General features: G+C 49.7%; 1 protein-coding gene across 1 annotated transcript in view; it reads left to right on the forward strand.

Moving 5' to 3' along the window:
- Positions 1-483: 483 nt before the first annotated feature.
- Positions 484-17,987, forward strand: part of ALPL (alkaline phosphatase, biomineralization associated) — an 82,014-nt gene continuing 64,510 nt past the window's right edge. Inside the window, exon 1 of the mRNA XM_029066462.1 lies at positions 484-580. The gene's annotated coding sequence lies outside the window, so the exon portion shown is untranslated. The remainder of the gene's footprint in view (positions 581-17,987) is intronic.

Genomic DNA, 17,987 nt, shown 5'->3' on the forward strand with positions numbered 1-17,987 from the left:
GTCACTTCACTTCTCTGGGCCTCAGTTCCCTCATCTGGAACATGGGGATGGAGACTGTGAGCCCCAAGTGGGACAACCTTTCATTCAATAGTATTTATTGAGCGCTTACTATGTGCAGAGCACTGTACTAAGCGCTTGGGATGAACAAGTCGGCAACAGATAGACGGGCTTACAGTCTAATCGGGGGAGATGGGCAGACAAGAACAAGGGCAATACATGGCAAACCTGATTCCCCTGTGTCTCCCCCAGCGCTTAGAACAGTGCTCGGCACATAGTAAGCGCTTAATAAATACCAACATTATTATTATTATCACCATGGACGGTGAGCCGGGGGGGAGGGGGGGGCGGGCCGGGGCGGTGCGGGGCCGTGTCCAGCAGGGGGCGCCCGCTCCAGGGAGGACCAGAGGGGGGGAGGAAGAGGAGGAGGAGGAGGAGGAGGATGGGGAGGAGGATGGGGAGGAGGGGGAGGGATCGGGACCAGCGGTCCTGGGCGCCCCGGGGCGGCCTCCTTTAAAAGCCAGCGGGGCTCGGGACCGGACAGACCGGCAACTGACACCCCGGCCAGCAGGGAGCCAACCAGGTACGAATTTGGGGGTTGCACCCCCTTCCCCACCTCCTCCAGGAGGCCTTCCCAGCCTGAGCCTCCCCCCCCTTCCCCTCTGCTCCCCCTCCCACCCTCTGCTCTTTCCCCCTTCCCCGCAGCACCGTGCTCATTCCTATATGTGATTCATTGCGCTCTTTATTTTCTTAATGAGGTGCCCCTCTCCGGGATTCGATCGATCTGGATGATCTTGCCTCGTTGGGTTTGGTTCCCTTTGGCTTGGCCGTCCGTCTCCCCCGTTTAGACCGTGAGCCCGTCGTTGGGCAGGGACGGTCCCTATCCGGTGCCGAATTGTCCATTCCAAGCGCTTAGTACAGTGCCCTGCACCTAGTAAGCGCTCAATAGATACTATCGAATGAATGAACCTGCGGGGTCCCCGGGCTGCTCCGGGATAGACCCTCCCGCTCTTCCTTACCTCCCCCGCCCCCCGTGCATCTAAACCTCTTTAGTGAGCGCTCACGGTGTGCAGAACGCTGCGCTAAACGCTTGGAAAGTACAGTTGGGCACCAAGAGAGACCACTCCGAAAATGGGGATTAAGACCGGGAGCCCCACGTGGGACGACCTCATTACCTTGTATCTTCCCCAGCGCTTAGAACAGCGCTCGGCACACAGTAAGCGCTTAACAAATGCCATCACCGTCATCATCATCATCCCTGCCCACGCCGGGCTCACAGGGTAGAAGGGACTTATCCCTCCCCGTCCCCTCCGGACCCTGTCCCTTCTCTGACCCCATGTCCCCTCCCCCCCGCCCCCTACCCAACAGGACCCCTCCTGTGTCCCATCCCATCCCCCCCCCCCCGTCCCCCCCTTGCTCCATGTGCCCCTTGTGTCCCTTGTGCCCCTCGCCCCCAGGCCGGAGGTTTCTGTCTCTGTGGGGTTTGGGGAGGGGGGTGGAGGAGCCCTGGGAGGACCCCCGGACCATCCCTTCCTCCTCCCTGAGTTGTGGGGAGCAGGGCAGCGACCCCGGACCCTGGGGCTGAGCCCCGGAGCCCACTCATTGCCCCGACTGCCCCCACCCCCCTACACAGCCTGACAGGATCTGCCCCCTGCCCTGCTTTGCCTTGCCCCCTGCCCCGCCCTCTGCCTTGCCCTGCTTTAATAATAATAATAATGTTGGTATTTGTTAAGCGCTTACTATGTGCCGAGCACCGTTCTAAGCGCTGGGGTAGACACAGGGGAATCAGGTTGTCCCACGTGGGGCGCACGGTCTTAATCCCCATTTTACAGATGAGGGAAGTGAGGCCCAGAGAAGTTAAGTGACTTGCCCACAGTCACACAGCTGACGAGTGGCAGAGCTGGGATTCGAACTCATGAGCCCTGACTCCGAAGCCCGTGCTCTTTCCACTGAGCCACGCTGCTTTGCCTTGTCTCCTGCCCCGCCCTGCCCCCTGCTCTGCCCTGCCTGGCCTTGCCCTTCCCTTCTCGGTTCTGCCCCCTGCCCTGCCCCCTGCCCTTCCATAACGTGCTCTGCTCTGCCCCCTGTCCCCTGCTCTGCCCTTCCCTGCCCTGTGCCCTGTCCTGGCCTGTCCTGTCCTGTCCTGCTCCCTGGTAATAATGTTGGTATTTGTTAAGCGCTTACTATGTGCCGAGCACCGTTCTAAGCGCTGGGGTAGATACAGGGTGATCAGGTTGTCCCACGTGAGGCTCACAGTCTTCATCCCCATTTTCCAGATGAGGTAACTGAGGCCCAGAGAAGTGAAGTGACTTGCCCACAGTCGCACAGCTGACAAGTGGCAGGGCTGGCATTCGAACCCACGACCTCTGACTCCCAAGCCCGGGCTCTTCCACTGAGCCACGCTGTGGGACTGTGGGCAAGTCACTTCACTTCTCTGGGCCTCGGTTACCTCATCTGGAAAAAGGGGGATTACCCTGGGCCTCGGTTACCTCATCTGGAAAATGGGAATTAACTGTGAGCCTCACGTGGGACAACCTGAACAGTTGTCAGAACAGTGCTCTGCACATAGTAAGCGCTTAACAAATACCGACATTATTATTATTATTCTGCCCTGCCCCGCGCCCTGCCCTGGGCTGGCCTGGCCCGCCCTGCCCCCTGTTCTGGCCAGCCGGACCCGAGGGCCGAGACGTGAGAAGACGGTCCCGGACGCACGTGTCGGCCATCCACTGCTGGACGGCAACCCGTCCTCTCCGCCCCTTCCCTTGGCAGAAGGGGAAACTGAGTTTCCGGCTCTGGACTGAGTTGACCTGGTGAGCCGGGGGCAGCGGAGGGAGTAGCGGAACAGGCCTCAGTCCGAACGCAGTCGCCTGTGCCGGGACCTCGAGGCCCTGCGGCCCCCTCCTCCCGGACAATAATAATAATAATGATGATGGCATTTGTTAAGCGCTTAATATGTGCAAAGCACTGTTCTGAGCCCTGGGGGGGGGATACAAGATGATCAGTTTGTCCCACGTGGGGCTCAGGGTCTTAACCCCCATTTTCCAGATGAGGTCACTGAGGCACAGAGAAGTGAAGTGACTTGCCCAGGGTCACACAGCTGACAAGCGGCGGACCCGGGATTAGCACCCATGACCTCTGACTCCCAAGCCCGGGCTCTTTCCACTGAGCCACTCTGCTTCCCTTGTACTAAGTGCTTGGGAGAGTACAACAGAATTGGCGGGCACATTCCCTGCCCACACGAGCTGAATAAAGAAGGCGGTGGGGGAAAAGAAACACGAGATATCAGTCAATCAATCAGTGGCATTTACCGAGGGCTTACTCCGTGCAGAGCGCTGTACTAAGCGGTTGGGAGCGCGCAATGCAAAAGAGTTATAAGACAGGTTCCCTGCGCGCAAGAGGATAAAGGTTCCTTCCCACTTCTTTTCCCCCCTCCCTGCCATCCCTCATTCCCTCTGCATCCCTGGGCAGGGATTGTCTCTGTTGTCGAATTTTGCCAAATTGTACATTCCAAGCGCTTAGTACAGTGTTCCGTACATAGTAAGGGCTCAATAAATACGACTGTAAGAATGAATGAATCCCGCACTTGAAAATCTGCCCTCCATCCTCCCTCATCCTCTTTCTCCTCCTTCTCCTCCACCTCCTCCACCCCACCACCCCCTCCCTGCCCTCAACCGGAGCCAACAAATCCCGGCCAGAACGCGAAGCCCTACCTGAAAGCTCACCTCCTCCAGGAGGCCTTCCCAGGTTGAGCCCCCCTTTTCCTCTGTTCCTCCTCCCCTTCCCATCACCCCGACTTCCTCCCTCTGCTCTAGGTAATGTACATATTTCTTATTCTGTTTATTTGATTAAAGATGTGTAGATATCTGTAATTCTATTTATTTGCATTGACGCTTTTGACGCCTGTCTACTTGTTTTGTTTTATTTTGTTGGCTGGCTCCCCCCTTCTAGACTGAGCCCGTTGTTGGGTAGGGATTGTCTCTGTTGCCAAATTGTACTTTCCAAGCGTTTAGTACAGTGCTCTTCACACAGTAAGCATTTAATGAATACACTTGAATGAATGAGAGACCAGGCTGTCTTGGGAGAGTACAACACAGCAGAATGAGTGGCTTCGTTCCCTGCCCGTAACGAGTTTATGGTCTAGAGGCCATATACTTGTGACCAAGGCCTCATCGGTTTCTTTTTTTTTAATGGCATTTGTTAAACTCTTACTATGTGCCAGGTACCGTATTAAGCGATGGGGTAGACACAAGATAATTAGATTGGACACGGTCTACATTCCACATGGGGCTCACGGACTTAATCCACATTTTGAGAAGCAGGGTGGCCCAGAGGAAAGAGCATGGGCCTGGGAGTCAGAGGACCTGGGTTCTAATCCTGACTCCGCCACGTGTCTGCTGTTTGACCTTGGGCAAGTCATTTAACCTCTCTGTATCTCAGTTACCTCATCTGTAAAATATGGACAAAGACTGTGAGCCCTATGTGGGACAGGGACCGTGTCTGACCCGGTTATCTTGTACCTACCCTAGCGCTTAGTACAGTGCTTGGCACATAGCAAGTCCTCAACAAATACCATAATTATTATTATTTTACAGTTGAGGGAACTAAGGAGCAGAGAAGTGAAGTGACTAGCCCAAGGTCACACAGCCGACAAGCGGCAGAGCCAGGATTAAGAACCCACATTAGAGCTCACAGTCTCGTTGTGGGCAGGGAGTGTCACCCTTTATTGTTGCATGGTGCTTTCCCAAGCGCTTAGTACAATGCTCTGCACCCAGTAAGCACTTAATAAATACAATCGAATGAATGCACGTCCTTCTGATTCCCAAACCCGTGCTCTATCCACTAGACCTCGCTGCTTCTCAGTTTCTCCTCTGCCCCTTGAACTAGAAGAGCCATCTGGGTGGGGTGAGCCATCTTCACACTTACTTCTCTGTGTGAACCCCTCCTCTAGCTCCGCAAATCTTTTCAGGAAGTTAACATGAATTTTTACTGAACTTGACCCCCGCTCTCACCTCCCCCCACCATCTTTCCCCTCTGGGGAAGGTGTTAACAAGCGGTTAAGAGGCCCGAAGGCAGCCTAGAGCAACGAGAATCAGTCAATCAGTGCTATTTATTGAGTGTTGACTGGGTACTGAGCACTGTAATAGTAATCAATCAATCAATGGTATTGATTGAGCACTAACTATGTGCAGAACACTGTACTAAGTGCTTGGGAGAGTAGAGCAGAGAAGCAGCGTGGCTCAGTGGAAAGAGCACAGGCTTTGGAGTCAGAGATCATAGGTTCGAATCCCGGCTCTGGCACTTGGCAGCTGTGTGACTTTGGGCCAGTCACTTCACTTCTCGGTGCCTCAGTTACCTCATCTGTAAAATGGGGATTAAGACTGTGAGCCCCACGTGGGACAACCTGATTCCCTTGTGTCTACCCCAGCGCTTAGAACAGTGCTCTGCACATAGTAAGCGCTTAACAAATACTAACATTATTATTATTTAGAACAGAATTAACAGACACGTGCCCTGCCTATAACAAGCTTAGAGTCTAGACCTGAGAAAATTGGGAATCCTGGAGCTTCGAGGCCAGAAAGGTGTTTTCTCGTCCTTTTTAATGGTATTTGTAAGCACTTACTATAATAACGATAATGATGGTAATTGTTAAGCGCTTACTATGTGTCAAGCACTGTTCTAAGCACTGGGGTAGATAAATGGTAATCAGGTTGCCCCACGTGGACATTTCCCCATTTTACAGATGAGAGACCTGAGAAACAGAGAAGTTAAGTGATTTGTCCAAGGTCACACAACAGACAAGTGGCGGAGCCGGCGTTAGAACCCATGACCTCTGATTCCAAGCCCGGGCTCTTTCCACTAAGCCACGCTGCCTCTCTGAGCACTTACTATGTGCCAAGCACTAAGTACTTGGTAGCATACAACAAACAGAATTCGTAGACCTGATCTCTGCCCACAAGGATCTTAGAGACTAGAGGGAGAGTTGGGCATTAATAATAATTACGGTATTTGTTAAGCGCTTACTATGTGCCAAGCACTGTTCTAAACACTATATAAACGTCAGGTAGATTTGTACAGCTCTGGCGCTGGGGTGGGGTTAGTTTCAAAACGCCTAAGGGGTGCAGACCCAGTGTGTAGGTGAAGCAGATAAGAAGGCGAATAGTTACCTCATCTGTAAAATGGGAATTGAGACTGTGAGTCCTACGTGGGACAGGGACTGTATCCAACCTGATTATCCTGTATTTACCCCAGTGCTTAGAACAGTGCCTGACACATAATAATGGTGGTATTTGTTAAGCACTGTTCTAAGCGCTGGGGGGATACAAGGTGATCAGGTTGTCCCACGTGAGGCTCACAGTTTTAATCCCCAGTTTACAGATGAGGGAACTGAGGCCCAGAGAAGTGAAGTGACTAGCCCAAAGTCACACAGCTGGCAAGCGGCAGAGCCAGGATTCGAACCCACGACCTCTGACTCCCTAAGCCCGGGCTCTTTCCACTTCAGCCATGCTGCTTCTCTAGTAAGCGCTTAACAAATACCAGAATTATTATTAGTATTACTATTATTAGGGTGGGGGAGTAAGTGTTTAGCGAAGGCTTCTTGGAGGCGTTGTGATTTCAGGGGAGGCTTTGAAGATAAGAAAAGCGGTGGTCTGTAAGATATGAAGCGGGATGGAGTTCCAGGCCAGAAAGAGGAGGAAAAACATGACCAGGAATGGGTGGGATAACCCATAGGCTGGATAACCAGGACCATGGATAATTGGGAGTCGCCTGTAATTGAATCTGCATTGAAATATAAACCGGGGGGAATCCTGCCAATTTATCCTGGCAGGCACGCAGGGATGTTGGATACAGCTGCAGGGAGGGCAGTCGGCTGTTGGGCCCTTCCTATCTGTAAAGAAGAAAAACAGCCCTGCAGGAAGGGCTGCCCTCACCTAGACAACAGGCTCCTTCCCCCTCCAGCTACTCCAGATTTTGCAGCCAATCCTAATCCCTGGATGATGATGATGGCATTTGTTAAGTGCTTACTATATGCCAAGCACTGTTCTAAGTGCTGGGGTAGATACAAGGTGATCAGGTTGTCCCACGTGGGGCTCACAGTCTTCATCCCCATTTTACAGCTGAGGTAACTGAGGCAAAGAGAAGTGAAGTGACTTGCTCAAGATCACAGAGCTGATTAATGGCGGAGCCGGGATTAGAACCCACGACCTCTGACTCCGAAACCCGGGCTCTTTCCACTGAGCCACGCTGCTGGCCTACTGGAAAGAGAACAGGCCTGGGAGTCAGAGGACCTGGGTTCTAATCCCAGCGCTGCCGAGTGCTCGCTGTGTGACCTTGGGCAAGTCGCTCAACTTCTTGGTGCCTCAGTTTCTGCAGATGAAAAATGGGGATTCAATACCGGTTGTTTCTCCTACTTTGGTGGTGAGCCCCATGTAGGACAGAGACTATGCCTGTTCTGCATATATGTATGTAACCCTGTGTTTAGCACATGGACAGCATTAACAAATGCCACAAAAAAAGAGGACTCTCTCCCATCCTCCCTCTTTTTTTTCCCCAGTCCCAGCTCATAGGGAGAGGGTCACGCAGGCAAGTTGGAGAAGTTTCCCAAACCTCTCTGCCCGGCTGAATCGAGCTCCCGCTACAGTGAAAGCTCCAGAGGCAGGTCTCCCGATCGTGCTCACCGGCACGGACTGCCCTCCTGAGCTAAATGTGGACGGGGGCACGAGGCCAACGATTTGCGGACTTAAATGCCAAGGCTGCCATCTTCGAGACAACCCGTCACAGCACTTCTGTCTTTCTGGATGACCTCGGTTGGGCGTCTTTAACCATCCCCCAGCCTCAGTCTCCCCCCACCCTGCCCTTTCTCCACCCTTTCCCCACCCTCAGGTGACAAACGGGCTAATAGCAAAGTCGGTTCCTCCAGGGGTTGGGGAAGACCAAGTAAAGGCAGGGGCGGGGAGGGGGATGTAAACTGCTGAGGCCGGTGGATGAAAGGTGGTAATCCACGTACGAAGTAAAAAAAAAGTCCCTGTCATCGCAACCCAAACCCAAACGTGGAGGGAAAGTAAAACCCCATGCTTGTGGGAGTCAGGAGAATTCAGATGCCCAGCGTCAGGAAATCCAGAAGTTGCCACAGGAATGTTAACTTGGCCGCACTGCATGTAGACACAACCGAAATACTTTTCTATCACTCTTTATCCAGTGAATGAGGAGGTTAATATCAACAATGGACCAGAACCTGCCAACTGACATCATGCCAGAGAGCAACTGAGCTTTGGCCCTAGGCAAAGCCTATGCCTTTTCGGGACTTAAGGAGGCAGCTTTCACAGATGGTCAGTGCTCAATTAATAGTCAAAAGCAATAATTTCCATTAATTATGGGTCAACCATGGTGTTTACTTCTGAAACTCCAAAATTTTCCATGTTTAAATTCTCAACCTTGATGTTGCATGAAACTGGTTGTTTGTATTTAATTTCCTTTTTAAACTAAGGGAAAAGAAAATGGGAAAGAGGGGGAAAAAGGAAAAGAATAAGTTAAACCAGATGTGCTTTTGTACAACTGCAGGACTGTGGTTAAACTGACCAAAAAATACCATTTTGCTCTCAGAATTACAGTAACTCTGGTTCTGGTTTTATTCAAAATTGTCGTGTCCTGCGGGGACCGATGATCAGCGTTGTTATTATTGTTTTACATTCTTTCGGGGCTACAAAATGCCTCGTACTAATGTTCTCAATCCCACTTGCCTCTGCCCTAAGGGTTCCAGAGCCAGATGGGAAGACTTGACCCAGTCGTGTCAGGGCTGGGATAGACGGGGCACCCCCTAGGCCCTCCGCTCACCCCCGCTTTTCCCTGTGGCCGAGAAGAGGGCATTCCCAGCCGGGCTTTTCCACCCCTGCCCATGGGTGGAAAACCGATGCCAAAGTCCAGAGAAGGTTCTGATTGGCGCATCCTGTGGGGGGCTGATGGAAGCCGCACGCTCAGGCGACAGTGAGTGTGGTGGGGCGGAGGGCCTGATGAGGTGAGGGTAGGGCAAGGACATAGCATCTGTTCTGATGATCTCGGGGTCTCCAAGAGGGGAATCCCCCCCAGAGCGGTGGCTAGTCTAGACGCAGGCTGTCTTCTCTGCGAGGGAAGCATTTTACCTTTGATACTCTGGGCTCCTTTGGTGTGGGACTCAGCAGAAATGAATGCCAGTCCCCCATTCTTAGTGGTCTGGCACATTCACCAAAGCATGCCCATCTCCACAAGGGGCAGAAAATTGGGCATCTGACAAGGACTTTCTGTGGGCAGGGAATATGTCTGCTAAATGGTTGTACTGTACTCTCCCAAGTGCTTAGTACGGAAGCAGCGTGGCGTGGTGGATAGAGCCCGGGCCCGGCAGTCAGAAAGTCATGGCTTCTGATCCTGGCTCTGTCACGCATCTGCTGTGTGATGCAAGTCACTTCACTTCTCCGGGCCTCAGTTACCTTATCCGTAAAATGGGAATCGAGACTGTGAGACCCACGAGGGAACAGGGACTGGGTCCGACCTTATTTGCTTGTATTCACCCCAGTGCTTAGTAGAGTGCTGGGCACCTAGTAAGCACTTAACAAATACCATTATTAATATTACAGTGCTCTGCACACAGAAAGCGCTCAATAAATATGAATGACTGATTGGATGGACTTTTCCTCTCCTTTAAGGTTTGGCAGAGCAGAGAGAGAGGAAAGGGAGCCGGTCTGCTCGGGTCAGCAATCAGGCATTCAAGCTTGTCTGCTGTGTGGCCTTGGGCATGTCACTTCACTTCTTTGTGCCTCAGTTACCTCATCTGTAAAATGGGGATTGAAACTGTGAGCCCCACGTGACACAGGGATTGTGTTCAACCCAATTTGCTCAGACCCACCCCAGCGCTTACTACGGTGATTGGCACATACCAAAACTACTACTGATAGTAATCCAATCAGTCGATTGTATTTACTGAGCATTTATTTTGTACAGATCACTGTGCTAAGTGCTTGGGAAAGCAATAAAATAGTGTCGGGGCATACTATGGGCTCCTTTGACTGCACTCAGGACATCTTTCATTCAGTTGTATTTATTGAGCGCTTACTGTGTACAGAGTACTGAGCTAAGTGCTTGGAAAGTACAATTCACTAGCAAATTTAGCAACAGCATCGTGCTGCCAGGGTTGATTTACCCATTCCAAGCTTAGAGAGCCCAGACAGAGCCGGATCATTCCCAAAGATGCGGCATCAGATGATAAAAGCTGCCTCAGAGTACAAGCTTCAAGAATTCTCAGTGACTAACCCTAACCCTAACTCTAAGGTTAAGGTTTAAGGTTTGCATTTGTGGGTAATTCAAGGTTGGGACCATTTTATTTGTGTTTTAGGAAACAATCTTGCTGAGGAACTCAAAGTCTTGTCCAAGACCTAATAATAATTATAGCATTTGTTAAGCACTTACTATGTATTCCAGTGCTCAGAACAGTGCTTGGCACATAGTAAGCGGCAGCATGGTCTAGTGGATAGAGCATGGGCCTGGGAGTCAGAAGGACCTGGGTTCGAATCCCAGCCCTGCCACTTGTCTGCTCTGTGACCTTGGGCAAATCACTTTACTTCTCTGTACCTCAGTTCCCTCATCTGTAAAATGAGGATTAAGACTGTGAGCCCCAAGTGGAACATGAACTGTGTCCAATCTGCTTACCTTGAGTCTACCCTAGCTCTTAGAACAGTGCTTGGCACATAGTAAGGGCTTAGCAAATAACAAATAAAATGCTATTATTATTATTAATAATCATAGTCCCTGTCCCGTATGGGGCTTCCAGTTTAAGTAGGAGGGAGAACAGGAATTAAATCCGCATTTTACAGGTGAGGAAATTGAGGCACGGAGAAGTTAAGTGACTTGTCCACATTGGACAGCAGGCTTATGGCAGAATTGAGATTAGAATTTAGGTCCTCTGAGTCTTAGGTCCATGCTCTTTCCACTAGTCCACACAGCCACTCACTGGAGAAGGGAAAAAGTGACTCTCTGGGGCTTTTCCCTTGGAGGCAGATGGATTTGTAATAATAATAATGGTATTAAGTGCTTACTATGTGCCAAGCACTGTTCTAAGCACTGGGATAGAGACAAGATTATCAGGTTGTCCCACGTGGGACTCACAGTCTCTATCCCCATTTTACAGATGAGGTAACTGAGGCACAGAAAAGTGAAGTGACTTGCCCAAAGTCCCACAGCTGACAAGTGGTGGAGCCAGGATTAGAACTCACGAACTTTGACTCTCAAGTCCGGGCTCTTTCCACTAAGCCACGCTTCTCTTTGTACATCTGTGGGAATCGGAATTGCACCTCAAAGTCCCCTCACCCATCTTGCATCCTCTGAAGAGTAGTAGTAACAGTATTTATTATGTGCTTCCTGGGTGCAGAGCACTTTACTAAGCGCTGGGAAGGAAAATTCAGGTGGGAAGTAGAAATGGTGCCTGGACTCACAGTCTAAAAACATAAGCGGGAAGAGGAGAGAGGCAACTGACACGTACGAAGAGATGAAATAAAGCACCAAGACAAAATTAAGGCTTGGACAAAAACACGAAATAAAAAGTGATGCCTAATTTCCAGGACCTTACTCATATTCAGGGTGAGCCTTAGGTCTTGACCTGAAGCTGGCTCTGGAAGTTTCCAAGCGCTTGGGTGAGTGCAATACAATAGAGTAAGAAGTCATGATCGATCTCTGCCCTTAAGGACCTTACAGACTAGAGGACTAGAGAGTTCACAAAGGGTTTATGAAGTAGATGTGGATGTCTTAGCTTCTCTGATGTTGGAATATGATTGAATTGCTCTCATTCCACCCCAATCTAACCCAAATGGGCCGGCTCAAACTGGGAAACTCTAGGTTTTCATTGGCTTGATATTACTCACTCCTGCCTGGTTTGTTCCTTCCACATGGCTTAGGGTGTAGAGCACGGGCCTTAGAGTCAGAAGGACCTGGGTCTAATCCTGCTTTGCCACATGTCTGCTGTGTGAACTTGGGCAGGTCACTTAACTTTGGGGTCTCAGTTCCCTCATCTGTAAAATGGGATGAAGAATGCGAGCCCCATGTGGGACAGGGACTGTGTCCGACCTGATTAACTTGTATCTACCCCAGTGCTTCCAACAGTGCTTGGCACAAGGTAAACACTTAACAAGTAATAATGATAATAATTTTGGTATTTGTTAAGCATTTACTATGTGCCAATCACAGTTCTAAGCACTGGGGTAGATGCAAGGTAATCAGGTTGTCCCACGTGGGACTCGCAGTCTTAATCTCCATCTGACAGATGAGGTCACTGAGTCTCAGAGAAGTTAAGAGGATTACTCAAGGTCACACAGCAGACAAGTGATGGAGCCGGGATTAGAAGCCACATCTTCTGACTCCCAAGCCCGTGCTCTTTCCATTAAGCCACGGTACCATTATTATTATTATTTAGTTCCACAAAATGGCACAAAGTTCAAATGATTTCTTGCAAGTCTTGTGGACACTCACTCTGCCCTAGTTTTTCAGACAGCGGCTACTTGACATCATGGTGCCATCCAAGGTACCACACGTCCAGCAGTTGGGCAGCGGCTGTGGCAAATCTAGTTTCAGGTCCTGCAGGGCACCTGGATGAGCATCTAATATTCTAAACTTAGTGTGGGAGGAGCTGAGCACGCAATCAGTCAATCAGTCAGTCAGTCATTCAGTCATATTTATTGAACCCTTACTGTTTGCAGAGCACCGTACTAAGGGCTTGAAAGAGAGCAATATAACAATAAGACACATTCCCTGCCCACAATGAGCTTATAGTCTAGAGGGGGAGGTAGACATTGATCTAAATAAATGAATAATTTATTAATTAATGGAGTAATAGGACAATAGGTCTCATTGTGGACAGAGAATATGTCTACCAACTGTGTTATATTGTTATATGTTATAACCAGGAGGCCCTCTTTTCCCTGGCTCACTCTCCCTTCTGCATCATCCACACACTTGGATCTGTGACCTGGACATTTGATATTCATCCCAACCCCAACCCCAAGGCACTTATTTATATATCTTTAAATTATGTATTATAAATTATTTATTCATATCAATGTCCATCTCCCCCTCCAGCCTATGAGCTCGTTGTGGGCAGGGAACGTGTCTGCTAATTCCGTTGTACATAGTTCCCCAAGTGCTTAGTACAGTGTTCTGCACATAATAAGCTCTCAATAAATACAATTGATTGATTGACTGTCGTGTATTCTCCCAAGCTCTCTGCCTACAGTAAGCACTTCATAAATAGGATTGACTGGGATGGGCAGCACATCAGAGAAGAGCGAAGGAGGATCCTGGCTGGTGGTTGACTAGGTGCAGTGCTCAGAGATCCCTGGATGTTTGACTGTCCACTGGTGGCCTGGGCACTTCAGTTCCCTCTGCCCTCTACCCCCGACTGCCATTCCGGGGCCACCGGCAATAACATTAATAATGATGGCAATCGTTAAGTGCTAAGCACTGTACAGTCAATTCAGATACAGTCTCTGTCCCACATGGGGCCCACAGACTAAAAGGGAGGATAGAATAGGTATTTAAACTTCATTTTACATATGCAGAAACCAAGGCATAGAGAAGCTAAATGACTTGCCCGAAGTAACTCACACGGCAGGCAAAAGGTGGAGCTGGGAATAGCACCCAGGCCTCCTGACTCGCAGGCCTGGGGCCTTGCCACTAATCATAATAATAATAATTGCGGTATTTGTTACGTGCTTACAATGTCAGGCACTGTATAAGTGCCACTGTGAGCCCCACGTGGGACAACCTGATTCCCCTATGTCTACCCCAGCACTTAGAACAGTGCTCGGCACATAGTAAGCGCTTAACAAATACCACCATTAAGTGCTGAGGTAGAACAGTGCTTGGCACATAGTAAGCGTTTAACAAATACCATCTTTATATACCAGGTAATTGGGTTGGACACAGTCCCTGCCCCACTTAGGACACAGTCTTAACCCCCATTTTCTACATGAGGTAACTGAGACCCAGAGAGGTGAAACGACTTGCCCAAGGTCACACAACAGACAGGTGACGGAGCTGGGATTAGAACCCAGGTCCTTCTGACTGCCAGGCCTGTGATTTATCCACTAATCCGCGCTAAACTGCTCCTCAGTCGTTGGGTTTCTGAGCTCAAACGTGTTACATTGAGGGGACTCTGAAAGCGGGAGTCAGGTACGAGAGATGGGAGAAAGCCCCAGTCCATTGCCGGGGTGAACTAGAACCTGGGCATCTTTCAGCATGACTCCAGCCTTTTACCCTGATGGGCATAGGGTAGAGCTCCTTACTGAGCACTGTAGTAACAGGTCTGAGGAGGGTAGAGCCCAACCTGCTTCCTCCAGACCGCCCTCCCACATTATCTGTTAGATTATAAGCCCCTTGAGACAAGAGATTATATTAAAAGATTATATTGAAAGATATAAAAGATTCTATCTTTTGATTCTATTGTACTCTTCCAGACTCTAGTATAGTGCTCTGCACACAGAAAACACTCAATCAATACCACTGATTGGTCCCAGCAGTTAGTCCAGTGCCCTGTTTCCAATAGGTGCTCCGTAAATGTTATTGACTGATTGATTGGCAGAATAAGCAGACAGTTCCCTCTCTCCCTGACACGACTCACTCACAGGGGAATGGCTCAAAAAAGATATCTGTGGTATTTGTTAAGTGCTTACTCTACTGAGTGCTGGGATAGGTACAAGATAATCAAGTCCTACATGGGTGTCATAGTCTAAGTAAGAGGAGAACAGATATTGACTCCCCATTTTGCAGATGAGGGAACTGAGGCCCAGAGAAGTTGAGTGGCTTGCCCAAGGTCACCCAGCAGACAAGTGGCGGAGCCGGAATTAGAACCCAGGTCCCAGGTTCCCAGGCCCACACTCTTTTCATTAGGCCACGCCACTTCTAAGAACTGGGGCATTAGTTCAGAGCCGAAAAGTCTTTACTGTGGCTGGTCATTAACTTCAGCTCTGTGGAGGCTCCGAGAAAGGATTTTCACTAGAGGCAGGATGGGACCGTGGAAGGGGTTTCAAAGTTGAGGGATCTGTAGCTTAAATCTTTCTGGACCCCAGAATGATCCCAAGCAGGACTCTCTGGGTGAGGAGCGGGGAGTGAGGTGGATATTGTTCAGATTAGAACTGATGCATTCGGAGACGGCGATTCAGACCCTGAAAACCCCTTCGGGAAAGATCTGTCCAACTCTTCCTCATCTGTTCAGGGACGACACTGACTGAGCTTAGCAAAGTCTACAAATTATTTCTCAGATGAGTAACAGGGGCCGGTCCTGTTTAACCAGATATCTATGTGCAGGGGCTGGCTGGTCCCGGATAAATACCAAGCTGCCGCAAAAACAGCAGCTGTGTCCCTTGGAGGTTTGTCCGGGGGGTGGGTGGGGGTGGGGATGGGGTGGGGGCCGTGGGAGAGAGCAGCATGGGCTTTTCTTAACCTGATCTCCTCTCCCTAGGGTCTTGGAAAGACTAGTCTACAGTGCAGGCGGGGTAGGAAAGGTGGCTGGGAAGCCCTGGTCTGTTTGTGATTTTTTTTTTAGGGAAGCAGCATGGCCTAGTGGATAGAGCCCAGGTCTAGGAATCAGAAGGAGCTGGGTTTTAATCCCGGCTCCACCTCTTGTCCGCTGAATGACCTTAGGTAAGTCACTTAACTTCTCTGGGCCTTAGTTCTTACATCTGCAAAATGAGGATTCAGAGTGTGATCCCCAGGTAGGACATGGACTGTGTCCAACATGATTAACTTACATAATAATAGTAATGTTGGGTTTTGTTAAGCACTTACTATGTGCCGATCACTGTTCTAAGCACTAAGTGGATACACGGTAATCAGGTTGTCCCACGTGAGGCTCACAGTCTTAATCCCCATTTTACAGATGAGGTAACTGAAGCACCGAGAAGTTAAGTGACTTGCCCAAAGTCACACAGCTGACAGGTGGCGGAGACGGGATTAGAACCCAAGACCTCTGACTCCTAAGCCTGGGCTCTTTCCACTGAGCCACGCTGCTTCTCTATATCTTATATCTACCCCAGTGCTTAGAACAATGCTTGGCACATAGTAAGTGCCTAGCAAATCCCATAATTCATTGTTACTATTATTCTCTGTGCCTCAGTTACCTCATCTTCGAATCCCGTCTCTGCCACCTGTCAGCTGTGTGACTGTGGGCAAGTCACTTCACTTCTCTGTGCCTCAGTTACCTCATCTGTAAAATGGGGATTAACTGTGAACCTCACGTGGGACAACCCGATTACCCTGTATCCACCCCAGCGCTTAGACCAGTGCTCTGCAGGTAGTAAGCGCTTAACAAATACCAGCATTATTATTAAAACGAGGATTAAGACTGGGAGCCCCATGTGGGACATGGACTGTGTCCAACCAGACTTGGCTTGTAGCTACCCTAGTGCTCAGTACAGTACCTGGCACATAGCAAGCGCCTAACAAATGCGACAAAAAATAATCACCGCTCTGGTCTGATCTTGCAGAAAAGACTTGGAGTCATCTTCAGGGTGTCCTAGGCTCAGAGTGAGCATTCCTGGTCAATGGGACAGTGCAGACTGTGTGGAGATCCTGTGGTCGGCAGAGAAGAGACTCCAAAGGCATCTGAACAGCAGTCAGAATGCCCCTTATTAGCTCCTTTCCCCATCTTGGGCTCCGCCCCACTCTGAAACGGAGGTGTTATAACTAAGCAAGGCCCTTAGGCCTGGTATCCGGGCACCTTCCGTGTCCTCTAGGACTGGTCCTGCCTGAATTTAACAAGGCGAAATAACCGTGGCCCATTTCCCTGCACCAAAAGCAAACTGGAGAGCCAGATTGAGGTGAACACTGGCCTGGGGGCTTAACGAACACCTTGGTCAAGGGAATTGGAAACAAGGCAACTGTCTGGATAATCCAGTGAATTAAGCCTGACTAGATCCTTTGATTTTATTTGTTATTTATATCCTTGGTATTCGTTAAGCGCTTACTGTGTGTCAAGCACAAAGCTTTAGGGTAGATACAAGCTAATCGAGTAGAAAACAGTCCCTGGCCCCGATGGGGCTCACAATCTTAATCCCCATTTTACAGATGAGGGAATTGAGACTCACAGAAGTTAAGTGACTGGCCCAAGGTCACACAGTGGACACGTGAAGGAGCTGGGATTAGAACCCAGGTCCTTCTGACTCCTAGGCCCGTGCTCTATCCACCAGGCCTTGCTGTGAGTCTCAGGAGGGATGGGGACCAAGTTTAATTCCCACCAGTGTATTTTCTCCTAGTGTTTTGTTCAGTGCTCTGCACGTTAAGTGTTTAATAAATACTCCTACTCCTAGTTCAGTGGTTTGGAGAATGTCCTCGTTCTTCCTCCAGCTCCTACTGTTTGCACATCATTTTCGCCTGGTCTGTCTCCCCTTTAGATGGCAAGCTCCTTGAGGATGGGCAATTTGGGTCTTGCTTTCAATGGACTCTCCTAAGAACTCAAAACACTGCTTTACCCCTCTGGACCGTAAGCTCCTTGTGGGCAGGGAACGTATCTACCAACTCAGTTATATTGTACTTTTTCAAGCACCTCATACGGTGCTGTGCCCACAGTAAGCTCTCAATAACACTATTAATAGATCGATACTCTCGGCTGCTCTGAAATACCACTGATCGATTGATAATTGAGAAGCAACGTGGCCTAGTGCGAAGCAATGTGGCCTAGTGGAAAGAGCAGGGGCCTGGGAGTCAGAGGACCTGGGTTCTAATTCTGGCTCTGTGACCTTGGGCAAGGCACTTCATTTCTCCGAGCCTCAGTTTCCTCAACTGTAAAATGGGGATTAATACCTGTTCTCCCTTCCTCCTACTTAGACTGTGAGCCCAGTGTGGTACAGGGACTGTGTCCAACCTAATTAACTTGGGCCTACCTCAGTGCTTAAAACAGTGTTTGACATACAGTAAGTGCTTAACAAACACTATAAAAATACTATTAATTGATTGATACATTCAGTAGCTAATCTGTA

This window comes from Ornithorhynchus anatinus, chromosome 5 (genome assembly GCF_004115215.2).
Source record: "Ornithorhynchus anatinus isolate Pmale09 chromosome 5, mOrnAna1.pri.v4, whole genome shotgun sequence".
In the NCBI taxonomy this organism is placed as follows: Eukaryota; Metazoa; Chordata; class Mammalia; order Monotremata; family Ornithorhynchidae; genus Ornithorhynchus; species Ornithorhynchus anatinus.